This window comes from Protopterus annectens, chromosome 15.part0 (genome assembly GCF_019279795.1).
Source record: "Protopterus annectens isolate FY-2018-M chromosome 15.part0, PAN1.0, whole genome shotgun sequence".
NCBI lineage: Eukaryota > Metazoa > Chordata > Ceratodontiformes > Protopteridae > Protopterus > Protopterus annectens.
Window position 1 is genome coordinate 397,598,960 of NC_056749.1, and position 23,733 is coordinate 397,622,692.

General features: G+C 41.0%; 1 protein-coding gene across 1 annotated transcript in view; it reads left to right on the forward strand.

The window, feature by feature from the left end:
• RPS6KA6 (ribosomal protein S6 kinase A6) overlaps positions 1 to 23,733 on the forward strand; it is a 1,361,734-nt gene that overhangs the window by 538,170 nt on the left and 799,831 nt on the right. The gene's annotated exons all lie outside the window — the stretch shown is intronic.

Here is a 23,733-nt window from a genome sequence, read left to right on the forward strand (position 1 = left end):
ACAGATGCAGTCCTTCTCTGGCAAAGCATCGAGGTCTGTCAATCATGTCATCCCAAACAGACAGGTACTGGATCCCCTTACAATGACACCGCAAACTTGGCCAATTGTTGGAAGTTGGTCGTTTTCTGCTTGTACTGCGGTATCATTTTTGGCGATGGTAGGATGCTGCTCAGGGCTAGGGTCATACCTGCCTGGGCCGCATAATCCAAGAGCTCCTCCATGTCTCTTTTCATGTAGTCTAGGGAGGTGCATCTCAGGTCATTCACAACTACATGGACAGGGACAGACTTGTACTTGTTGTGGAATGACCTGAGTGTGTGTGTGGGATGTGTCAAATTCTGGCACCTGATAGACAGCTGACTGTTACCTTCTCCTTATTCAGCCTAGTGAGTGGGACTAGTGAGTCACCTATGATTAGTGTATTGGAGAAGCTGTTTTGCCTTAGGGGCTTAGGTTGAGGGGCACACTGTGTAGGTGAGCTATGTGTCTTGTGGTTTGTGCTATGTTGAGGTGGTCGAGTGCGTTTCTGCAGTGGAGTTCTTTGCTGTTTGGATAGACTTCTATTGAGAGCCTCTGCAAAGGTGGGTGTGTGGTTTGTGTTTTTATGTGAGAATTGTGATGGTGGGTGTTCTGGAGGGCTATGTGTTGCATGTGGTGTGGTGCAGGTGTTGACCTTCTCCTCTTGACCAGCTATTCCGGTCTTGGCTTGAGAGTGCATGGCTTCAAATTTTTATCTACAAGTGCATCTCTCACAAGTCTGAGTGTTGGGAAGTAAGAGGAAAGGGTTGTCTGTGTACATGAGGCAGTTGCTACACTGCCTCAGAATGCCCAAGTTCACCAGGTTAATAGGAGAAAGCACGGGGAACTGACCTTTGGACATGCCAGGAGGGGATGGTCATTATTACTAAGTACTGGAGCCGTTTCCTTGTATATTCCTTTTACAGGTAAAATGTTGCTCAAGGTGTCCGAGTATGTACAGAACACTGCCAAACACTTTAGGGGAAACTAATACGTAGACCCTGAAAATTTAAGGATGAAGATTTTAGGCAGATATTCTGAAGTTAGAAAGAAATCAAGCAGTATTTACTGAAAAATAAAAAAGTAGCTTGTCAAGAATGATGAAAAGAGGGGAGTCGCATGAATGGTTACTGCTTGGCTACTACTAATGCTAGTCTCTGCACAGCTTCACTCTGTTGGGATACAATACTCCTTTGCTTCTTCTCTCACCAGAAGCAAAATGTTAGCACCAATCCCAAGAAGAGAAGCAGGCCACTGCCTGCTTGGTGATCCACAGTCTTGTCCCAGGTGATGCAAGGTTCTGCAGGCTTTGTAGCCTTTTTCTGGTAGATGCCTTTGAATAGCAACCAGACCAGTCCTTGTTCTGGTAGATGCCTTTGAATAGCAACCAGACCAATCGGGTACGTTAAGTACAGACACTCACTCTCCAACCAGAAAGAGTCAGTTATCAGTGCACTCTGCTCCTACTCTCACCAGGATCAGAATATAAGCACAGAGTCCAGGCTGTCACCAATAAAGCAGTTAAGCTTTCTGGTGATCAGCAGTCTCCAAGAAATAATGTAACTGCACTCCTTATTTCACCAGGAGAAAACAGAAGCGCTAATCCCAAGATGATTACTGATAGGCAGAATGTGGGCTCTGCAATAACTGGTGGTCTTGCAATAGATGCTTAAAGGTAAGATGAAAAAATGGTTTATCCTACACACTGCAGTGTGCACTAGAGGAGTTAGATGGGAAAGTAGGTAACTTAAGTTTTACCTGTAAGCTGTAGTGGAGAGTCACTATTTTTAAAACGGCAAGATAGATTGAAAGAGGGAGGTCACTTTGTATTCTGGTACTATGGAATACAGTAGGATGGCCAATAAATTTAAATAGTTGAAGGGGAGTGATTTCACAAAATGATAATTTTGTGCTTAACTCACACCAGTCAGTAAAAGCAGAGAGGAAATGAGATATATGGTCAAATTAACATAAGTGGCAGGCAACTAGAAGGATAGTGGTGTTTAAGAACACACAGTAACAGGGTGGGAAAATTTCTGTCCGACTCACAGGAGACAGAGCTGTAGTCTCTTTTCAAGTTTAATATGCAGTTAAAAGCAGAATACAAGTAAAACACAGTGTAAAGAAAACAAATCACAGTATACAAAATAGAAAAAGGCAATGAAGTAATACAACAAATAAAAAACAAACTAACCTTTCCCTCACAGCAAACTGTAGCAGAATCTGTGTGAGCCTTTCCAGTAAAGTTTATTTCATTTGCATCGTAAAGTTGTTGGAGATGTTTCTTATAATTATGATAAATGACTTTAGCATTGCAAAATGATATTACAAGAGTGTCAGAGTGCCAGTTATTCAAAGGTACTATGAGTTTATCCATTAACATAATTTCAAAAAGCCCAAAAGGCATAAATTCAGAAGCACAAGGGCATTGGACAAAGTTACAAATACTGGTGTAAGTTTCTGGCATATGTGCATGTGTGTATGTTTGTGCTTATTTGCAAAACCCTTCACTGGTATGTTTTAATGTGGCAGATGGATTCCGTAAGCCCCTACCACTTGTAATTTAATCAGAATATTGCAATGAATTGGAGAATATTTGAGCAAGATTACGCTATTTTTATACAAGCAGCTTATGCAGATAGAGATGCATGCACTAGGGCATTCATTTTGCTAAACCTAGCTGGGTCAGCGGCCATAGAAAGAGAGCGTTCATTTGTGTATGCACCTGCAGTTTATGAAGGAGAAGGTGAAAACTGTCATATTGTTGTACAGGCTGAATCATGAGAAGACCCTGAGTGTTTGAAGTGCAAGTTCAGAGAAATGTGTAACCCCCAGACAAATATTACATTAGAGAGGCATTTGTTTTACACGAGTGATCAGAAACCAGATGAAGCATTTGCAGCTTATATAACTGACCTAAGAAACAGAACTAAAATGTGTCGGTTTGGTGAGTTAAAAGATGAGCTGATGAAGGACAGACGTATGTGGTATTAACAACAGTGCTGCTGTGAGAAATATCTTCCTTCGTGACAGTGATTTAATGTTGATCAAAGCCATAGAGATTTGTCAAATCCATGAGGTGACACAAAAACACAGAAATATGCATGTGAGTGACAAGAGCATGGTTTCAGTTGGCTTCAGAGCAAATGTAGATAGCATGCAACATGTGGCAAACAAAAGCAGGTCCAAGCACATGGCAGCTACAGGGTTTCCAGGGAAGACACATAGCTTTCCAATAAGTTCTAAGAAAGGAGCTTGCTCCAGCTCAGTGCAGTACAAGCATGAATCAGCAAAGCCCAAGTCTAGCTTTATTGTTTACTGTTGCAATTGTGGTGCAAATCATGAGTCTAAAAGAGACAAGTGCTTAGCATTTGGTCAGCAATGTCACAAATGTAAAAAATGGAACAGTTTTCAAAAGTTTTGCTAATCAAGTAAGCCTCCCACAGTAGTAAACAAAGGTCACACAAAAAAGCAAGTTCATCAATTAGAGCCGAAACAGTCAGCTTTCTATGTAGCTGGTGTATCAGTGTTTGATGAAAGAGTTGATACAGTGAATTTATTAACAAGGAGCAAAGTGTTTTGTTCTGTCAAGATTTGTAAAAGATCCACAGACCTTAAAGTAGACACCGGTTCTAAGTGTAATGTTATATCAGCCGACACATTTGCTAAAGTGAGAACTAACAAACAAATCAGTGTAGGCTCTAGTGCGAGACTTGTTGCTTATGAAGGTGAAAAAATTCAAACCGAAGGTTCAGTAATGCTTTCATGTTTTTTGGCCGAGTACTGTTACAATTTGTTATTCTATGTAGTTCAAAGACCAGTGCAGTCTTTATTGGGTCTCAAATATAGTTTAAGACTGAATCTGCTTTCTTTTGCTAAAGAAGTTCATCATGTAAGTGCATTTCTGAGTTCTAATTTTTCTGAAGCCATTTTCTCAGAGTATGCTGATGTTTTCAGTGACAAGTTGGATAAACATCCAGTTGTATATTCCTTGAAGTTTAGACCCAAATGTCACTCCAGTAGTCAGACCAGCAAGAAGACTTCCAGTAGCGATGCAGGATGAAGTTAATGCTCAGCTGTATAAAATGGTGCAGCAAGATGTGATTTGTCCAGTCACAGAACCAACTGAATGGGTGTCAATCAGAATTTGTATTGACCGAAGAGATCTAAACAAAGCATAGAAGAGGCCGTGTCATCCAATGTGCACAGTCAGAGGTCGCAGCCTTAATACCAAATGCTACTGTTTTCTCAGTCTTGGATGCAAAGAGATTATTTTGGCAAGTGATGCTTGATCGCACATCTTCATTTCTTACTACTTTACTCTGTTTGCCAGATACAGATTCCTAAGGATACCAGTCTGAAAAAATTCTGCAAGTGAAGCCTTTCAGAGTGCAATGTAGCAATTGTTTTTGGGTTATCCTTGTGCCATAATAGTAGATTTATTGGTTGGAGACAGTGGTGAAGCAGAGCATGACAGAAACCTCAAGAAAGTTCTAGACAGATCACGTGAAGTAAACTTAAAGCTCAATCCTTTGAAGTGCAAATTCTTTCAGAAGGTACATACATAGGTCATTTGTTTACAAGTGCAGGTTGAGACTAGATCTGACCAAGCAAATAGCTGTTCTTGAGATGTCAGCACCAGATAATGAACAAGCTCTACAACATTTTCTAGGCATGGTAAACTGTTTAGGCAAGGTTAAACCAGACTTCAGTGAGTTGATAGCACCTTTAAGAGAGCCAACGTGCAAAAATGTTGCATGGTCATGGTTGGAACAGCACCAGAAGGCATTTGAAGACCTTAAGCAGAGAATTGCCACCCCACTAACATTAAGATGCTATGATGTGAACAAACCAGTTACTCTTTCCTGTGATGCTTCAGAATTTGGTCTTGGTACAGTTGTACTTCGAGGGCAGACCAGTAGCCTGTACATCTAGAACACTAAACCAAACTGAAATGTAGTATGCCCAAATTGCGAAGGAGCTTTTGGCAGTAGTATTTGCATGTTCCAAGTTTCATGATTATATTTATGGTCGAGCTATTCAGATTGAATCTGACCACCAACCTCAAGTTACTATTGTAAAGAAGCCTATGCATTCCAACCCAGCGAGATTGCAAAGAATGATGCTCAAATTGCAAAAGTACAATTTCAAAATGGTCTGCACAAAAGACAAATTGCTCTGTCTGGCCAAAACCTTATCCAGATCGCTCAGAAATATGACAGGACAGCTTGATGCAGAAAATTTTGACTTTGATAATTTTGACTTTGATATAATCTCAGTGTGTAATTTTTCTACCACTAGACTTGAGAGACCACACTCAGACTGATAAATTTTACTGAAGCTCAATCAATACATTAATGTTTGATGGCCGTCAAAGCAGTCTAGTGTACCACCTGAAGTGCAAACCTATTTTCCTTACAGAGATGAATTGTTGATGGAAGATGGCATTATTTTCAAAGGTCCTAAAATTATTGTTCCTGCTTCCTTTCAACAAGAATGTATCCAGATTTTGCATCATGGTCACCTGGGAATCCGCATCCACTAAGAGAAGAGTGAGAGAATTAGTATCTTGGCCTTCATTCCCAAATGACATTGATAAAGTACTTGTTCAGTATGCAGCAGTACTAGACCGCATTTGCAAAGAGAGCCACTAAAGCTAAGTCCAGTTCCTGAACTAACTTGATCAACAGTTGCAACTGATATCCTTGAGTAGAACAATCAACAGTACTTGGATTTGGTAGACTCTTATTTGAATTGGTTTGAGATTGATCTACTGCCTAACCTAACATCCACTGCTGTTACTACTAGGTTGAAACATAATTTCTCAGTTAATGGTAGTCCACACAAAGTTCATTCTGACAGTGGTACTCAATTTACTAGCCAGTTTCAGAAATTTGCAAAAGAATGGGACTTTGTACATGTCACTAGTAGTCCTGAATATCCTCGGCCAAATGGTCTAGCTGAACGTGCATTGCAGTGTGCAAAGCAATTGCTTGAAAGGTCAAAGTGTGACCATACCGATGTGTTCTTGAATTTGCTTAAGCTCAGAAACCTACCCTGTGATGATATTCCTTGCTCAACTGCTCAAAGACTACATTCTAGGGAAACTAACTACGCTACTCATTACTTCCAGTTTATTGAAGCCTAAACCTAAGAACGATAAAACCATCAAGGCTCAATTGGTTAAGAAGCGTACTATCCAGAAATCTTTTTACGACAGACCGAGCAGATTACTTTGTCCATTGAGGGAAAGAGAGACTGTACGAATCCAGACTATGAAAGGTTTTGATCGAATTGGACAAATTACAGGCATCTGTGCCGAGCCAACATCCTACCTGGTACACTGAGGGTGTGGAATATAGGAGGAACCATAGACATCTTCTTCCTGTACCAGAATCATCATCACCATCAAAACATTGTTTCTGTGATGCAGACTTCAAATGTAAGGGTGAATCAGACACTGTTCCCATAAAGAATGTGTTCAAAATTCTGATTCCATTCCAGAAAATCTTCTGGACATTCCACAGGTCAGACATTTTGCAGACCGTTCCAGTTGCGAAATCTAATTCCCAGTTTTACGTCAGATGATAGACTAGTATCAAAGCCTGGTGTGAAATATGCAGCAATGTGGACTTGATTGTGTGTATATATGTATGTATTTATATCTATATCTATCTATGTATATACATATGTATATATATATATATATATGTTCATAGGTGTGTACTCGGCTAATGGCCTTGGGGCCTTTACAAGCCTAGCCATAGGATTACCCTGTCATCGTGCCACCTGACCTTAGTTCCCAGTGCCTCTATCGAGTAGAACCACTGGAGTTATCCCTGGGGTGAATTTTCTATTTCCCATCCACTCATCGAGTTTTTTCTTGAAGAGGGTCAGTGAGGTGCTCTGCTTGACATGTATGGGAAGTCTGTTCCATAGCATGGGCAGTATCTGTGTTGTGAACCTTACCTGACGTTCTGTAGATTGTGGTAATGAGGTTGAGGTCTCTGGAGCATATGGTGTGGAGGGATTGGGATTTCTTTAGATGTAGCATTTCTAACAGAGCTGGGTCAGACATATCTTTGTAAGTCAAGCAGAGATTGTCTCTAAGTAGGCAATATGAGACGGAGAATAGTTGTAGTTTTTTTGAGTCTGTCCCTGTAGGACAAGTGTTTAAGGCCTAGGATCCTCTTTGTGAGGTACTTTTGCTGCCTATCCAGTTGTTACAGGTGTCTAATGAGGTACATGCCAAATGGGGCATTGTGCTCTATGATTGGCCTATTGAGGGAAGAGTAGAGGGGAGACAATGACCTCTTTCATACTGGATGCAAAACCCTTAGTAATAGATGTGCTACATAGGACTTTCTGACCACAGTGGCAATCAAAAGAGAAGTTGCTGTCAGCCCTGTGTTTCAGATCTCTTATAACTTTTGTGGTCAGTGGACTACCATCGATGTAGTAATTAATGGGAACCGGGTTTTTCCCAAAGGGGATGGCGACACATTTTTTTGGCACTGAGCTTAAGGCCATGGTTCTGACACCAGTCGTTGATCTCTGTGAGGCCATTCTGTAGGGTGTTAACTTCACTTGGGGAGTTAATAATAGCTCCCAACTTGCAATCATTTGCAAACTTTGTCAGCCAGAGTCCCTTCATGTTGGCCTGGACTTCAGAGAAGTAGATACCAAACAGACCCAGGACCGAACCCTGTGGAACTCCTCTCGTGACTAGTCGGCAGTCTGACTTGGAGTCGGCTACTTTCACTTTCTGTGGGTTCTATCTGTGAGCCAGTTTGCAACCCACCTAGTGATATAGGGGTTGATACCTAGCTTAGTGAGTTTTTCTATGATTCCTGAGTGGGGAATGGTATCAAAGGCCTTCGCCAGATCAGAGTAGGCTGTATTAACCACCTTGTCTTCATCCACAGCTCTGCTGACCGACTGACTTAGAGAAGTTGACCAAGTTGAGCAGGCATGATCTACCCTTGACAAAAGCAAACTGTGTGGAATCCAGAGTTTGGAGGTTCCCTATATCCTTGGTTATTAGGTCCCTGATCATGCGTTCCATAGCTTTGCATATCAGACTCGTCAGGCTAATGGGGAGATAGTTCCCAGGGTCTGTAGCCTCTCCTCCTTTGTAGAGAGGGTTTATATATATATATATATATATATATATATATATATATATATATATATATATAGTATATAAACATATAATATGTATTTAGTATTGTGTATTGCATGACAAAGAATGACCTGTGATTTCTGCATGCTAAATAGACTCCTAGCATTATATGATCGATTTCTCAAAGAGGGAAGATGTAGATCAGAGTGCAAGTGAAGTGTGCTCTATCTTTAAGAGGCATGTCAAGGCTGTTCGTGGATAAATTCCAGACATGTGCAATGCCCAGTTCCATTTTGTAAGAACAGTCAGAGTGAAAGTATGCATGATTGCAGTTGTTAGCTTGTATATACGTTACTTAAGTTAAAGTTAGTAAACCTCTATAGTGATTTGTTTGTATAAAATAAAGCTTCTTGAACAGAACCCCAAAGACTCTTTTGTATCCAAAATAGGAGAGTGACAGCTTGCAGAATGACATAATTTCTGATCATCTGACTTATGGCTCCTAGACAAAACCCCTATTGCTGGCAGTATTTGTCACCTACCTGTAAAAATGCACACCCAAGGGCTTTTGTTCAGGTCTTTGGCAGGTGCTGGAAGTCATAAAACAATTGCACTCTTCATGCTTTCAGAGCAGTGATTAGTTCACCCCAAAGACAATTCAGAAAGCTTCCTAGTACAGACCTTGTGCCTCTGGCTGTATTGAAACCAGTGATATAGCCTCTTTATGGCCTAGCCTAGTGATTTAATTTCATATATTTTTCTAAAGTTTGCTGGACTGAGGTTAACCCTCCAGTTTCCTCTGTTAAAACAGATGCATTTAAATAGTTACAATTGTGCATGTACATTTCTGTTCTCTGCAGTAGGCACACTGTGGTTGCATTTCAAACACGGCAGTTTACAAATACTTTTTCAACACACACACGTCTGTGCAAAGCAGTTTGATATACACATGACATACAGTTCTAATACATTTGTAACACAAGCATCTTGGGAGGGTGGCCTAATGGTTAAGGTGTTTGCTTTACAACCACAAGGTGCAAGGTTTGAGTCTCACAAGGGATAATTGGCTAGGCTTAAAATGGCTCGCAAGGGCAGTTAGCTTAGTACTAACCTATGAATATTCACCAATGACGTATAATTATTTATAAAATTCCAGCTAGTTGTGCTGGCAGTACTCCTTTTGTCACATAAGTATCTCTAACAGTACAGATGTCCGCATTCTCCAGAGTGAGGAGGCCTGTAGGCCATGTAGTTTCTTGTTTAGCTCCTACCATTCAGGAGTAACACCTTAAGGCTGCTTTGAGGGGTTTTTTTGCTATGTTGGTTGTTTTGTCATTTTGACCTTGCCTAAAAAAGGCTCTACGGAGATGCATGGAATTTTGTCCAGTACCTGAAAGCCCAGGGCTGTGGGTGGCACTTATGTTTCAGATTGTTTATTAAAAAAGCTGCCACTTCAGCTGAAGAATTGCTTTTAAAAAGAAGTGGACATGGAGAGATGACAAAAGTAATGCTAAGCAGCAGGGGAGTGGGAGGGTCTAAAGTCTCCTCCTTAGTACAGTAGCAGGCAGTTCTTGTTTTCACAAAGTAGACCACCCTTCCCAATTCCTTACCTCTTGCTTCTTCACCCTGCATTCTGGCTGAGAGCTTTTTCTGCTTCAGAGTCAGTCAGTTTTCAGTAAAAGAATAGTTTGAGATCATGTCTTGAGGCTGCAAAGTAGAGTTCAAAGCCTTCCCTCCTTCCAGATCAGAATGACTAATTTATCTCCGCTGTTTGTCCTGGGCCATAGAGAGGGCTCCTTTTGAATAAACAAGGAAAATAATACTTATCCACCCTATTTATGGTGCCAGGGAAAGATGTCTTTTCAAGATCTGTTTTAGATCTTTCCAGGCTGAATAGAGTTTTACTGATAAGCAGATTGTAAGTCTTAAGTTGTTTTTTTTTTATACTGCTTTCCCTAAAAACTCTCTTGGTGTCCTGAGATGTAAAGTAATGTGCAGTATAGTGATTCGGTGAATAAGGAGTTTATCTCACAAGGTCTGGGGTTCAGCAATGACCTCATGCCACTTGCCTGTTCTCTGCTTGCCTGTGTGTTTTTTCTCCGAGAGCAGAGGTTTACTTTCACCTCCTTTAAATATACACTCAGGTTGATGGTTATGCTGAAGTGTCCACATACAATGTATTTAATCTTGAGGTTGAGGCCCCCATGTCATGGCTGAAAAGGGTCCACGATGACCAGATCAAATACCTGGTTAACATGAATTAAATGAAGTGTGACAATTAATGCAAAAGACTAAGGCAATGAGCTATTAACAAGCTACTTCCAGTGGTTCAGGATTTGATTTACAAAGCCTACATTTGTTTTGCTATGTGATTTTGAGCAAATCACTTAACCAGACTGTGCTTTGTGCAGCTGGGAATCTGGGCTAGATTCCTTAGTGGTCTCCTGGAGTAAATGGCTGTTAACTAGCTATGAACCTATAAAGGACACTTACTTGCTCATGCCCTTTAACAAGGACTGTAGCCATTCCTAACATTCAGAATAGGACAGTAGATATTTGCACTTCCTTTCCTTTCCATTTTGCCTTCTCCATGGTGTCCAGAATGTCTGTCAAATGCTTAGTGCTACTATGATTACACCTCAGACCCAATGGATTCATTTTTTTCCCTTGCTTGACTGACTGTTCCAGTGAGCAAAATGGAGAGTACCATGAAATATTGTTTCTACTGTGCCTCTAGCTTGTGGTTTTCCCTGAAATTCCCCCAAATAGGTCCTACACTTGTGACAACTAAAACTGTTTTGGGAGTCTTATGGGACACCAGAATTAGCTGCTGAAACCACTCAACATAGCCCTCCAGTTTGTCAGTTTGCCTTGGACCTCAACCAAGCTACATTGTCTCCATTCTAATAGTTCTCTTAGCCAGAGCATGCATGAGGAAAGTCCAATTTTCGCTGAAAAGCCAACACACAGACAACCACTAAACAAGACTGTCTCAGTCTCCTCCATCAAGGAGGTATTCAGATAATGGACCCCACAGATGCTTAAAATCAGAGGATTTGTAACACTACAAAATGTTCAAAACTGGACAAGAAATGTATTAGATGAAATTTAGATATCCTGTAAAAATGTCTCAGTATGCAAAACACCTGGACTTTCCCCATTACCAGACATATCCTGAAAGAAATTATGTTCCTCATTCTAGCCATTAGGGCTTTCAGAATTATGTGACAACTAGGAATCCTGAAGTTAATCTGACATCACCACAGTGTTGTGGTATATAGACCATGTGGGATTTGGTGTATCAGATCTGTATTATAACCAATAGCTTTGAAGTATAACCTGTCATATGGTCCCACATTCCAGGCATCCTATATTCTATCAGACCTGAACATGGTAGTGGAACAGAAAATCAGATCCATGGCCAGTAGTCCTTAAGTAGAAACTGGACCCTACACTTTTACAGGACTTAGTGTAGGACCCAAAGTAGATTTGATTGCCTTGAGAAAACAACCATCTGAGAGCTTGAGTTCCATATGTCCTGGCAGCGAAGCAAGGACAGTAAATGCAGTCTCCATCTCACGAGAGATGAGTGTTTCTCATTCTTCTTCCAGGCTCTGTGATAAAAAAATAATGCAGATATGATTCTCGTTGGAAGGTGTGATTAGAAAACGGAGTTCAAAGCAAGTCAAGCATTCAAAACTTGCACTAATACCTTAAAAGCAATTTTTTGCCGGGGGACTTAGCCCCTTAAACCCCCAGCATGAGATTGTGCCCTCAAACCTCTGCCACTTGAGCATACTAATTCTGAGACTGCTGTACTTTAAGATGGATTCTTTGAAATTCCACATTCCCAGTACTATACAAACCAGATAATTCAGAAGTTTGTGATTACATTTGCGCGTCAATCACAACTACAGTATACTTCTGCATGATGCCACTCCTATTTACCCATCCTCTGACCTCCAGAGTGTTGCAAAAAGACAGAGTACACACGTCAGGGTTCCTTCTTTATAGCCCTTCTGTGGCTTAGGCAGCCAAGGATCTGTGCATCTTCAATGAATCTGTGCTTTGGTGAGCCAGGAAGGTTCACTGGTGTATCCCATCTATCAGTATGGATGGATTCAGCCTGATCACCTTCAAGGGGAGCTTCTCAGACAAGGTAATGCACATCAAGTGTGAAACATGAAGGCCTAGCACTGTGAAATCATATTTGTTCAAACTGATAAGCAGTGATCCTGAGTTTGACCCATACTTGCAGTACCTTGCAGAGAGCTCCTTCTTAATGGTTTTATCTAACTACCATTGCAACACATCTCTACATGAGCATCCATTCTTTGTCCACACTGCAGTGAAGCTGTTTGCGTTTTCTGCTCTTAACACCACATAGGACAATGTTTCCTACAACTTGAAAACTTAATTTTGTGATAAAAGGTTAGTTCTCGTTTTGAACTCAGCCAAAGCCATAGCTGGTTTGTTTGGTGCCTGGTGCTGCTTCCCAATTGTAGCACCCCTAGTAGTGCAGAAACGCTTAAAAAAAACTGTCTGCCATTTGCACCCAGGGTTGCTGCCCCCTTCACCCCACCCTAGCTGCACTTGTTAACTCAACTCCCCAGATGCACTTCAGTTCATTGCAAAACCTTATATTGATTGCTGTTGCCTCAGCTAAGTGGATATCTGAAGTTCAAGCACTGATATGCAAAACACCTTATACTATCTTTTCACAGAGACCGAGTGGAGCCATATAGCAAATTCTTCCTTCATGCAAAATTTGATATTTTAGCGTCTTAATTTACACTTATGCAGACTTTTCAGTTGCCAGTATTCTCTCTTTACCAACAAAAAGGATAAGTTAGATGTTATACTACAAGAATTTTAAGAATTCAGACCATCTCAATGACTTATGTCTTCTCTACAACAGACAAACAAGGAAGGCCCCTGTCTTTAACTAAACAGTACCTAATGGTTAGCAGACATTATCACATTTTTACTTACCAGTCTGCCGCAATTACCACAGGTGTAATGACCTTTTCCAAGAAAGTTGCCTGGAATTTTAGTTAGGGATGAGGGCTTGCTTTGCTTCAACTGTTGTGCAGGGTTTGCTGTGATTTTCTTCTCATCCTAGTGGAAGTTACTGTTTTAATTCTCATTACACGGATACTGAATTATAATGCAGTAGTTGCTATAATGCATGTAGTTCAGCTGTGTAAGTATGCTTATTACCATATGTGTTTGAGTAGGGTCACTGCTTCAGTGTAAGATTTCAGCTTTATACTCCCACTTTTCTCGGAAATCTCTCCTACTCCACCCTGATAGGGCAGCAGTTGGAAAAGGCAAACTCCAAGGTCAGTATTCCTCTGTTTCTTCCAGGAGGCCATTCTTTAAGGGCTTTCAGTAGTGCATTGGGTATCCCACTTCTGACATTCTGAAGGGGATGGAAAGCACCCCTTTCTCTCTCTAGTAGCTTTAATGACTAGGGAAAGCTGTATTTAATTTTTGTGACCCTGTGAGGGATGCATACTGGTAACCAAAAAAAAAAAAAAAAAATTGAGCAGCTGCTGCCCCTTTTCACTGTGCTTCAGATGTTATCCTGATTCCTGGGTGAGGCATAGGGTAGTCTAGCCCAGTGCACAGGATGTCTGGAAGTCGCACACACCTAAGTCTAAATCTTACGGAGAACAAATTATGCTGCAGCTGTGATGCTGTTTATACATGTATGGTTAATTAGCATGTTTACACACCTGTACTGTCCTCTTACTTATGCACATTAGGTGAACAGAAAAGGTCAAGGAATTGTGAATATAATGTGAATCCGTTTTTGACAAAAGGAGTAATTAAATTTTATTTAAAAGCTGTCCGAATTTGCATATATATTAATGTGACTATTGAATACACTTTGAGTATGTTTTTTGTGAAGTTATTGGTACTTCTGACACAGAAAAGGATAATTTTAATACATACAAAAACTTGTAATAGTATATATTTTCCACATTAAAAATCATTTAAAAGTTTGCAAATTTTGTGCATATGGGTTTACTTTTAAAGCTTGAAGTTTCAAAACTTCAAATTTCTTATGGTCAAGACCATAAGATCGAAGTTGTGACACTTCAGACATTCTAAATGGAGATGCCATACAGTGTGGAGTGGAAAATTTACTGTTTTCCTTACTGTAGTGTGATCTTGGAGTTGGTATATTTAATTAGCAGGGGATATGGGGGGGGGGGGGGTGACCTCCTGCAAGAACTTAAAAAAATTTTTTATTTATTTTTTTAAGTTTCAAAACTTTCGAGCTTATGGTCTCGACCATGAGAAATTCAAACTTTTGAAATGTTGAGCTTTAAAAGTAGACCTGTGCATATATATTAATTTAATTATGTAATGAATATTTTCTGCCTTCTTTGAAAATACTGGCACTTTTTAATAATTGATGGTGACATACTAGGTAGGTGAAGTGCATTTGTTAGGAGAACAAAACGTGGGAATGCCCACCAAAACTAATATGTGTTTTCCCATGGTTTTCCATTGACTGGAACTATATTTGTTTCTTGTGAAATATTTGAAATAAAAAATTTGGATTTATATTTGGATCTTAGGATTGTTTGAATCACCTGGGGTGCTTGCACTAGTACTGCTGATTGATGTATTTTTTTGTTGTACATTTTGTGTACCTATGTTGCTCCCACCGTATTTCATGTACAAGTAATAGACTATAGTTTTCCATTACACCACAAGGTGGAGCTCCTTTTCAGGAATATAAAAGACAATGTCGAAAGTGAAAGAAAAGACTGGAACACTAGCTGAAGGAGGGAAGACTGAAACACATAGCTAAAGGGAAAAGGGCTTTGTAGCATGACTGGATTTTCTTTTCTAGTGCTTTGGGACAGGGAAGTTAAGTAGCAGAGTGTGTCTGTCTCTGGCTGAAATCGTGGATGATGGTATTTTGTGGAATCAGGAGAGAAGTCTGAAACCAGTAGTTCCATGCCTGCTATGATTCAGCAAGAAAAGGAGTTCCCTTGGGCCTAGTACTGAGAAGCCATAGATGATTACCAGAGTACTGGTAGGTGATTTTCTACTTTTCTCATCAGAGGAACCATGGTGCCTGGTCACTAGGATATTCTCAATGGAGTGGTGAGAGGCTCTGGCCATCATTTTATATTTTTATAAGATTGTGGTCCTCCCCCGTCTCTAAATGCTTTGTGGATTGCAAATAACTGGGATCCATATGAGCTCCAACTTGGGCCCCATCATGCCGGCAGCAAGACTGTAAGTAGTCACTGGCTAGTGAACAGGGTATAATAGAGTATTTCATAGTTGATCTGTTTAGAACTGATCAAGGGGAAGAGGGTGTTAGTACTGCTGAATGACATTGCATTCTCATATTTGTATTGTGACACTGTAAATCGTTATTGTTCAATGATAATGCATTTTGCCATGTTAGTACTGCTGCCTTTAAGAATCTTTACTGCTCAATGACGCTGCATTTTCTCATGTTTGTATTGTTGCATTATAAATCCTCATTGTTCAATGACATTGCATTTTGCTCATGTTAGAACTGCTGTCTTCAAGAATTTTGCTGCTCAATGACATTGCATTTTCTCATATCTGTATTGTTGTATCATGACTCTTTTATTGCTTAATAACATTGCATTTTTCCCATGTTTATATTGCTGCATTCTAAAGCTTTACTGCTCATTGATATTGCCGCCTTTGTCCATGTTTGAAAGCCAAGACTTTCTTCTGTTGAGTTCTGGGGAAAAGGGTGAATGTATGTTTTTATTGCATGCATATCTCACCTTGCTTTATTGCTAACTGGTGCACTGTTGAAATAATTTGTTTATGGTTGTGCTATTGCCCTTTTTAAACTAGATGTGCCACCTAGAATAAAATTTGTCCCTCTTACCACCTTGGTGTGTTGGGCCTATAGGAGTGTCACCAGAGTCCAGTAGGAAGGAACCCATATCTCATTCAGCTACACGTGCGCATGTGCTACATTTGGGGGCTCGTCCGGGATTTCCTATACTGCCTTGGACTCCACCCTCTTCCCCTGTATGTGTGGAAAGCAACTCCAGCAGAATCATGAATCTCAGAAGTAGCCGCTAAGTGGTGCTAACAGCACAATGCTGAGTCAGAGCATCGCTTAGTTCTGGTGTTGCCAGGGGTCACATGGACTGATATGCAAACACATCAAGTCACAGTACCCTTGCCAGTTGTGGGGCGTGGATTTTTGTTGGACAGCTCTGTGGACCCTACCAAACAAAGCACATTGGCCTTATTAGAATGGAAAAGTCCTTTAGTGTATGAGCACATACCTTCGAGTGTACAAATTTCAGGTAAGAGTGCAGTCCATGTGGTAATTCCTGAGAACTGCGCTACCATAGCAACAGAGAAAATACCTGTGGAAGCTATCCAAGTAGGTCAGAACCTTGTACCAGAAGCTGCAGCTTCACTGCCCATAAATACTCTTGGGCCTAAAGTTTTGAATGCTTTGGAAAGTATTGTAGAAAAATGCTTAAAGCCTACACAGCCATTCACTGGGTTTGGCTGCCACAAATTGCATTTCTTTTCTGGCAAACAACTCACACCACAGAGACAGGAAGATTTTGAATTCTGGATGGATCAGGCTTCACAAGCCCTACAGGAGAGGGATATCCCAGAATCTCAGAAGAAGCAGCGGATAGCTGAAAGTCAAAAGGGATTAGCTGCAGATACCATACGCAACCTAAGGATGGGTAAGCAAGATCGCATGGCCAAGGATTATTTAGGAGTACTGCAGGATGTGTTTGGAAGGACCGAGAGGGCTGCCCTGACCTACATACATACCAAGAAGTTGATGAGAAACTTCTTATTACATTAAGTGATTAGATAAAATGCTTCACCAGATCATCCTAAAGAAAGGGGTGGATCTAAAAGTAGCTGACCAAGTACAGATTGGACAAATTTTACAGGGAGCTCAAGCTATGGACCCCATTATGTGGAAAATGAGGATGAGAAATAGGGAAGAGACTCTAACTTATTCTCAGTTGGTTAAAGAGGTGAGGGAAGAGGAATCCTTGATGGAAGCCAAATCTCAGTGTTCAACAGCAACTAAAACGGTGAGTGAACACCAGCAGGAGCTTATATCCATGCTCACTACTCAAACAGGAGTCATGGCCCAGTGTGTCCACAATGTAGAGGCGTCACAGTCACAGTTGCAAATGCAAGTGTCTTCCCTGACCGATGCCATAGCACAAGTCACCAAGATGGTTGCAGAATTGCAAAAAACTGTGGTAACTTTAGCTGAAGGGAGGAATACATCAGCTAGAACCTCCATGAAAGAATTTGAGTCGTTGGGCTCCTAAGTGCGAAGAGTCGTTTGAACAGCTTAAGTATTGCCTCACACATGCCCCTGTGCTGGCATATGCTGACTCTACACAACCATACACTTTACAGGGAGATTTGCACCCTGACAAAGAATGGGTGAATATTCCAGTGCCAGGGATGAGAGCTATATGTCAGATTGCAACCTGCTATCAACACACTGAATGTTGGGCCCAGAAGTTGGGTTTGTCTGCAGCAAGCATAACCCAAGCTTACTGTAATCTGGTCACTTTGCAGGCTTCATCGCTACTAGCTTTGAGTAACAGTGACCTCAGCAGAGATCAAAAAGAATACCCCTTAGTTCAGCTGGTGGTAGCTGCTTTAGAGAAGAAACAAGTTAATATGCTTTGCACGAATATTCATCCTCTGGCAAGACTTTTGGCCAAAGAGTGGGACAGACTCCAGATACATAATGGACTAGTGTATAGGAGATCTCCTAGTGCACTCAGCAGTGAAAAATGGCAATTGTTGCTTCCTCAGAAGTATAGAGAAGTAGTACTCCGGTCATTGCATGATGAACATGGTCATCTTGGTTATGACAGAACTATGGGTTTGGTACAAGACAGGTTCTACTGGCCATTCATGAAGCAAGATGTTGAGGATTATTGTTGTACATGTCTTTGTTGCATTCAGAGAAAGACTCTGCAGACCAGAGCTGCTTCATTGGGTCAAATGGAAAGTAGTGGACCCATGGAACTGGTCTGTATAGATTTTCTGTGCATTGAACCGAATGAAGGCGGGATCAGTAATGTGCTGATGATGATGGACCACTATACCAGGTATGCTCAAGCATTTCCCACTCGCGATCAGAAAGCTATTACAGTGGCGAAACTCCTAGTTGAGAAGTTTTGTACACTATGGCCTGCCAAAAAGGATGCACTCTGATCAAGGATGGGATTTTGAGAGCAAGCTTGTCCATGAACCACTCACTCTGTTGGGAGACCAAAAAAGCCGCACCACTCCTTATCCTCAAGGGGATCCTCAGCCTGAGCATTTCAACAGAACTTTACTAGACATGTTGGTGACACTGTCTGCTGAGAAGAAGAGTCAATGGAGTAGACATGTAGCCACAGTGGTGCATGCTTACAACAGTACTAAAAATGATGTTACATGATTCTTACCGTACTTCCTAATGTTTGGAAGAGAAGCTCGTCTTCCTGTTGACATCACCTTTGGAGTCACAGCTGATTATACACAAATGCAATCTCACGGCAGTTATGTGGAAGGACTCCAGAAGAACCTCAAACAGGCTTATGAGCTTGCTGAAAAATCAACAGGACAAAGACATCTGTGAAACAAGGCTCACTATGACAAATAAGTAAAGATGCATGACTTGCAGCCAGGGGACAGAGTTCTGAGAAATTTGGGACTACAGGGAAAGCATAAACTTGCTGACCTCTGGGGATCTGAGATTTACATAATTTGCTCTCAGCTACCTAATATCCCTGTCTACCAAGTTTGCCCTGAGGGGAAAGAAGAACCCATAAAAACCTGGCACCAAAACAACTTAATGCCTTGGCAAAATCAGTGAGGCTCATGAATCCAGAACCCAGAGTGGCTCAGCGGAAGCCTAGCTCAAGGTGATCCAGAAGGCTAAGGTGGAGAGGAACTATCCTCTCCAATATTCAAGAGCTTATGCTTCCTCCGGCTGAAGGAGAGGAGGACAATGATGATGACTGGGGTTTCACTGGGCTTTTTTATGAGGATGTTCAGGACCCCATGGGCTGTAATCTCAATGTAAATGCACCGGAATTCGTTCCTTGTCATTTTGAGCAGCCCAGACCTAACAATAGACTAAGTAATGTTTCTGTGCCTCTTGCAGAACCTGATACTGATGGAGGCCCTGCTATGCAAACTTCAGAAAATAGTGCTGAGGATAGTCATACCGCTATGGGAATCATACCGTTATGGGAAACAAAAGTGAAGTTATACAAGAGGAGATCTTAGAAGTAGACAATATGCCTACTGAAGAACTAGACAATTAATGTAATGTGAGTGACAAACCTGAGCAAGATTCCTTAGCTGTCTCTTCCAAACCAAAATTGCAGAGACTGATTCGGCCCCCACAGAGACTTACCTATAACAGTTTGGGACATAGTACACAGTAACTTGGGACATAGTACACAGGAAACTGTGACCACAACTCATTGGAGGGTCTGCTGTCATAATCCCTATGCCTCCTGCTCCAGTGGTGACACCCCATCCCAAGTTAAGCATAAGGCTGATTGCCCTTGGTGGGAATGTACCTTTTGAATGCAAAAATATTGTTCAGTTGATGGTGCATTAGTGTTTGTAAATATTTTCTGCTACTCTACCTTTGACTTGGTGGACCCAAGATTTTCAAGTGGGGGGAGAGTGTAGCTCCCACTGTATTTCATGTAGAAGTAATAGACTGTAGTTTTCCATTACACCACAAGGTGGAGCTCCTTTTCAGCAATATAAAATACATTTTTGAAACTAAAAGAAGAGACTGGAACACTAGCTCAAGGAGGGAAGACTGAAACGCGTAGCTAAAGGGAAAAGGGCTTTGCAGCATGACTGCATTTTCTTTATTAGTGCTTTGGGACATTGAAGTTAAGTAGCAGTGTGTGTCTGTCTCTGGCTGAAATCGTGGATGATGGTATTTTGTGGAATCAGGAGAGAAGTCTGAAACCAGTAGTTCCATGCCTGCTATGATTCAGCAAGAAAAGAGTTCCCTTGGGCCTAGTACCGAGAAGCCATAGATGATTACTAGAGTCCTGGTAGGTGATTTTTTACTTTTCTCATCAGAGGAACCATGGTGCCTGGTCACTAGGATATTCTCAATGGAGTGGTGAGAGGCTGTAGCCATCATTTTATATTTTTATAAGATTGTGGTCCTCCCCCCTCCCTAAATGCTTTGTGGATTACAAATCAGTGGGATCCATATGAGCTCCAACTTGGGCCCCATCATGCCGGCAGCAAGACTGTAAATAGTCACTGGCCAGTGAACAGGGTATAATAGAGTGTTTCATAGTTGATCTGTTTAGAATTGATCAAGGGGTAAAGGGTGTTAGTACTGCTGAATGGCATTGCATTCTTTTATATTTGTATTGTGGCACTATAAATCTTTATTGTTCAATGATAATGCATTTTGCCATGTTAGTACTGCTGCCTTTAAAGAATCTTTACTGCTCAATGACATTGCATTTTCTCATATTTGTATTGTTGCATTATAAATACTCATTGTTCAATGACATTGCATTTTGCTCATGTTAGTACTGCTGTCTTCAAGAATTTTGCTGCTCAATAACATTGCATTTTCTCATATCTGTATTGTTGTATCATGACTCTTTTATTGCTTAATGACATTGCATTTTTTCCCATGTTTGTATTGCTGCATTATAAAGCTTTACTGGTCATTGATATTGCCTTCTTTGTGCATGTTTGAATGTCAAGAGTTTCTTCTGTTGATTTTATTGCATGCATATCTCACCTTGCTTTATTGCCAACTGGTGCACTGTTGAAATAATTTATTTATGGTTGTGCTATTACCCTTTTTAAACTAGATGTGTCACTTAGAATAAAATCTGTCCCTCTTGCCACCTTGGTGTGTTGGGCCCATAGAGGTGTCACCAGAGTCAGGTAGGAAGGAACCCATATCTCATTCAGCTACACCTGCGGGTGCGCTACACCTAGAAGTAGCATAGCAAGAAAGTAATATGCATGTCCTTTACTGTAGCAAGTTGGCTTTTACTTAACCAGTCTATTGCCTTCCTAATTGTTTTCTTGTAGGTCTAGAAAAGAGAATACTATCCTCCATCAGTTGCTGTTTTGTCTCAGGATGGTGTATTGATTTAAGTAAACACTTGGTACCCTTTGCTTTTAGAAAGAAGAATGAGGCAGTGATTAAGCAGGTGACCTTACCACAGAAAAAGCAGAGGCTTTTGGGTAATGCAGTGTTAGGGTATCTCCAGCAGAGGGAGTGTTTGTCCGTTTCCTGTTTTATGAATGAGTCCATTATAGATGTTTGTTTCACAGCTACATGGTGTTTTGTAGACATGTTCACAAGCCTTTGTTACCTGCACCTTTATTTTGTTTAGTGGTACACTGATCACAGTAGACCATTTTGCAGGAACAGCTTGGGTGAAGAAATTCTTCCCAAAAAAAAAAAAAAAACAGAACTCATTAGTAAACACAGAGTAATCACAGAATGTACAGTTTCCAGCGGATAATTAAAACAAGCAAATATTAACAGATGAGAAAATAAATGTGGATTAATTTTAGGAGTCAACCTGGGAGGAAGCAGCTGATAAGAATAGAAGATGGAAGTAGACGTGATGTATGTGAGGGAGGAGTTAGATGATGTGTCCATCAGAAAAATCACTTTCAGTCAGATTTATGATGGAGATGTATTTTGAGTTGTGGTCTGAAAGTTGGGAAAGATGAGATTTCTTTTAGGCGAGAAGGAAAGCAGTGCCAGAGTTTGGGTACAAAGCTGTAGCAGTAAAGTATGTCTTGTTAATGTTTTTTTTTGGCATTTTGCCATGGATCCTTTCCTCTGCATTATGTATGGCCACCACTTGAGGTAAAGCTGGGTTACAAAATGAGTTTCTGCCCAGGTCTTGCCCCTACTGCAAGATATGGCAGATAATGAGAGTACTGACCATAACAACCTCTTTGCAGTGTGTACTTTATTTCTATCCTTTGCCCTTTTTGTGTTCCTTCCATTTGCTCCTCAGATATATAAAAGGAATTGTTGTAAGTGAGCAATATGTTTGTACCCACTGTCTGTTATCCAGGGAACATTAGAAGTATGACCATGCAAACTGCCTTATGGGATGAGTCCCGTGAAGATAGTGCTGCCTATTTTATACTTGGGCATCTGGAATACCCACATAGCTGTACAGTTTGCTTAATGTACAGTTTGACATCCAGTGGAATCTGTCTTCACAAGGAACATGGTTTGTCATTCACATACAACCTCAGTGGTTTGTATAGACAAACTGTGTCCTTCATATACACCGCCCTGGGCAGCAGAACTCCACTGCATAACAACCAAAGCCTGCCTGCCATTCTCTCATCACCCTATGACATGGGTGACCACAGGCATCATTCTCCTTTAGCTAGGGGTCACAGTACTATTTTCTTGTTAACTCAGCCTTCCCTTGGAAGGGTATTCTGAGGTGCTGAGATCCTTGTTTCTGACATAGGAAAAAATAAGACCTCCCTTCCTTGTAACTCCCCACCATGTGATTTTGTATTTGGAGTGATCGTGATCTCCTTTTAAGACTGACATTCATCTTCTGTGTCTTCTCCACTAAAATTGCTAAAGTAGTATTTGAAGAAGGATGAGGAATTATTGGTCATCACTCCCTGTTGAACAGGATGCCATTTGCGGTGCCTGGAAATGTCTAGATTTTATTTCATCTGTTCATCACAAGGCTGACATTCTCTTATAGCTTTTGGTAGCGTGGAGTATAGCATCATTCTGTAAGAGTTTTTCAGGCAGATTCGTATGGGATCTCTGGTCTAGCATAGGTACCAGAAACAACATCATCTCTTTACTTGCCCACCAGAGGAAGAGCCCACACCTTTTGTTTGTGAGAGATTGTTTTGTGCTAGTTTGAGCCTTTGGTAACTTAACTGACCTTTCCTTTTTCAGTCCTCCCTTATGAACTATGCTCAGAAGAGGCTGTCAGAGCTGCCAGGTTTTAGTTCCAACAGGGCTTTGAAAAGGAGATTGACATAGCCCACTATAAGTCTGAACCTGCTGATACTGTAGATAGAACGGCAGACTCAGGAATTTGCCTGTGTCAGATGGCATGAACTTAGATGATCCTTTAAGGATGAGCTGAAATAGTATATTCTTTTTGCCCCCGTCTAGGTTGAGGTCCTCTTTTTTCAGGCTTTATCTGAACATTACTGAACATCTAAAACATTTTAAAGAGATGATGACCACTATGACTTCCCCCGGGCATATTGCTCTTCTTCTGGACCAACCCAAGTTCTTGACAGCAAGAAACTGTTCATACTGTTGAGTAGAATACTCCAGTATCAGACCCCCCCCCCCCCAATCACACACACCCCTCAACTTGGGTAGTCTGCCAACAGGTAGATATTCTGACAAGTTAAACTTTTATGGGCTTCGTATTTAAAACATGCTGTGTTTGCGGTTTATATTTGGAGGTGAGATGGCTAGAAGATTAAAAGTAACTTTGAATGCATTTCCATATAAAGAATCCCCAACTAGGAATTAGTAGCTGTATGAGCTGAAAATG